Below are 3,673 nucleotides of genomic sequence, written 5' to 3'. Positions count from 1 at the left end.
TGCAAGCGGAACGGAAAGAGTTCACCGAACTCCGTCAGCTCGTCACTGAACGTTTATCACGGCTATAAAACGAATAAATAAATCGCATTGTTGACGCCGTCGAAGGTCAAAATGTGAGTCTTACAAACATGTTAAACACTCGTTTACCAGCTGCTACACTTCATTTACGCTAAAAAGAAACGAGTGGTGCATTCCTGCCTACTATTTAGCGAGCAGCTAGTAAACGACAACACCAGTAACCTAGCAACAAACGCTCTTCTGCATGTTTCTGTTGGGGTCTCAGAACAGCTGAACAGACCTTAATGCGCCCAGACAGTGATTAGCGCCCGGCTAATCGTACAGTTCATGAGCCACAGCTCTTATTAATGAAGTTGGAAAAGAAGTGCTGAGAGACAGAGCAGGTTGGACAAACTCTCACACTAGTGACCGGAAACCGGGCGCCAATACTTATGTCTCGAGTCAAGAAACAGTGACTGACCAGGAATTTCTTCTATTGTAGTTATGAAGGTTTAAGAACCTGCTTAGCAAAAGAGCCAAACAAACAACTAAAAAAATAATAAATAAATAATTATATAAATAAATAGATAAATGCACTTGTGAAATTGTACTAGTTATATAATACAATTATGACGTGAAAACACAAGGTAAACAAAAAAAAAACAACTACCTAAATAAATAAAATGCATTTCTGTCATGTAAACAGACATGTAAATAAAACAAATAAATGAATAAATAAACAAATTGATAAACTTGTCATGCGAAAATACTGGTTACAAAAATAAATAATTAAACAAATTAATGTATGCAATTTAAAAAATACAAGTAAAAAAAAAAAAAATAAACTAATAAAAAATGTTTGCAATGTAAAAAACCCAGGTAAATAAACAAACAAACAAAAAACAAACAAACAAATAAATACATACCTTTCAAGTGAATATACATAATACATTACTAATAATTAAATTATTAATTCATATGTATCTATTTATGTTTGTTATTTATATTCTTATATTCATTTGTTTGTTGATTTAAGTATTTATTAAATAATTATTTTTCTAATCATAACTCACAGCATTAAATTCATCATTCCATGACATGTTATAAAATAATGAAACAATTATAAACAAATGATGTGCACTAAAATAAAAATCTAAGTAAATAAAAGTAAATATAAAATGTAAGTTATAAATCAAAGCGGTGAATGAAATAAAATTAAACGGAAAAGTTTGTGGGTTTCAGATAGAGTGTAAAGTGAATAAAGCATGTTTTTAGCTAGCCATCAAAATAATCAGATATCATTTAATAAAGAACAATATAACATTTCTTCATTTATATTCAATTTTAGAAAGGTAGAAAGGATTTTATGTTGATTAGCAGGCTAGCATATATCTAATGATAACGTGTATGTTTGCTAGCTAATGGATTATTATATATTATATAATATATTCGGTCAATAGTCACAAGTAAATAAAATCATTAGCTAAGCTTGTTGTGTTATTACTAGCAGTAGCTAGCGCACCAGCTGGCTAGCTCAGGTGTGGTGATTAACTGATTTGACTTTCAGAGTTGTAGAAAGTTCTGAGCATCTCAGAGCTGACTGACACTCTGCCAAATCAGGACAAACAGGCTAACACAGACTCACACGGACACACAAACATATATACACACAATGGAGTTGTGTCTAGAAAACACACACATGATTAATTGAACAGACACTGGAGTTTCCAGCAATGTTTCCTTCAGTATGATGTCCTTGAGTCTCGTTTGTCCAGCTAGTTATTACTGAGGTCTTGCCAGGTTCAAAAACCTCAGGGCAAACACACACACACACACACACACACACACACACACACACACACACACACACACACACACACACACACACACACACACACACACTTTAACAAAGGAGCAGCCTCTCTGAGGAGAGTGTGTAGTCATGAATAATACAGAAATAGAGTTTGACCACTGGCCTGTGGCAAACTCTGTGTGTGTGTGTGTGTGTGTGTGTGTGTGTGTGTGTGTGTGTGGTGTGTGTGTGTGTGTAGGACTGAACATGTTCATGTATGTGGTAATGTGTATAAATGTGTGTGAGCATGCATGTGTGTGTATATGTGTGAGAGCATGTGTGTGTATGTATGCACATGTATGTATTAGTGTGAGTAGGTATGTGTGAGAATGTGTGTCGGGGGGGGGGGGGGGGTTGTTAAATGCGTGTTTCTGTGTGTTTCTGTGTGTTAGTGTGAGTAGGTATGTGTGAGCATGTGTGTGTGTGTGTGTGTGTGTGCGTGTGTGTGTGTGTGTGTGTGTGTGTGGGTCGGGGGGGTGTATGCAGGTGTGTGTTAGTGTGTGTGTGTTAGTGTGTGTGTGTTAGTGTGTGTGTTTGTGTGTGTTAGTGTGAGTAGGTATGTGTGAGCATGTCTGTGTTAGTGTGTGTGTTAGTGTGAGTAGGTATGTGAGAGCGTGTGTGTGTGTGTGTGGTGGGGGGTATGCATGTGTGTGTTAGTGTGAGTAGGTATGTGTAAGCATGTGTGTGCCTAAGAATGTGTGCGTTAGTGTGTGTAAGTGTTTAAAAGTTTGTGCGCGCACATTTGTGTGTGTGTGTGTGTGTGTGTGTGTGTGTGTGTGTGTGTGTGTGTGTGTGTGTGTGTGTGTGTGTGTGTGTTTTTGCACTGAGATACACAACCTGTTGTGTGTCTCTGTGTGACTGCTTTCATGCTTTGGTGTTATTAGAACAGACCCAAGAAAAGCATGGCCTGTCAATCCAGGTCTAAGGGGTGTGGCCTAAGCGCACACCATTCACCTTCACTGTTGTTTTCTGTAAAGCTGCTTTGAGACAATGTCTGTTGTGAAAAGCGCTATACAAATAAACTTGACTTGACTTGACTTGACCTGTCAGCTCAAACAAGGAGGTGTGGCCTCAGAGTGTCAGTCAAGATGGAGAAGGTGTGACCTCTGCAGAATTGAAGAAGACATGTTTCTGTGCTTGGCAGGCAATGTGAAAGGAGGTGTGGCTTCTAATTCTGTACTCGTCACTCTAAACGATGAGGGCGTGTCCTCTGTACTTGTCAATCAAAATCAACAGGGTGAAGAGCCTATATAAATAAAGGGGTGTGGCCTCTGTGCTTGTCAGTCAATGTAAAAGGGGATGGGGTCTTGAGACTTTCATTCGAAAGGGAGAATGAATTTTTTTGATAATGCTTGTCAGCCAACATAAAAAAGGTGTGGCTTTTGTTTTAATGTCTGTCAGTCAAAGTAAAGAAGGTGGGGCTTTTCTTTCAGTGCATGTCATTCAAAGCGATGTAGGCGGAGCTTCTGCTTCTGTACTTGTTGCGTTCCCGCAATTATCATAATATCATTAAAAGAACTGTTCCACTTTTCAGCCTCATTAGCCTCATTAGTACTTTAGCATCATTTAGCTTCCTGTCTGGCCGCCTTGTAGCGCTTCCTCTCCTCACACACACTTTATCCAGCTCACACACAGCCTTATTATTATCCCGCTAATTCAATAGACATCCTCACAACGTGAACACGTTTCACCAACATTGCGTTCCGTTTCGTTTTCCAAATGGAGGAAATTTCCTCTTTAACCTCCCGGGTTCAGGTTCCTGAGCTCGTTCTTTATTTTTAATGGAAACGTGTTGCCATGATTTATTCAAACGACAAACCTAGC

The sequence above is a fragment of the Silurus aristotelis genome, assembly GCF_946808225.1.
Source record: "Silurus aristotelis genome assembly, chromosome: 17".
NCBI classification, from domain to species: Eukaryota; Metazoa; Chordata; class Actinopteri; order Siluriformes; family Siluridae; genus Silurus; species Silurus aristotelis.
This window is presented reverse-complemented; position numbering follows the sequence as displayed.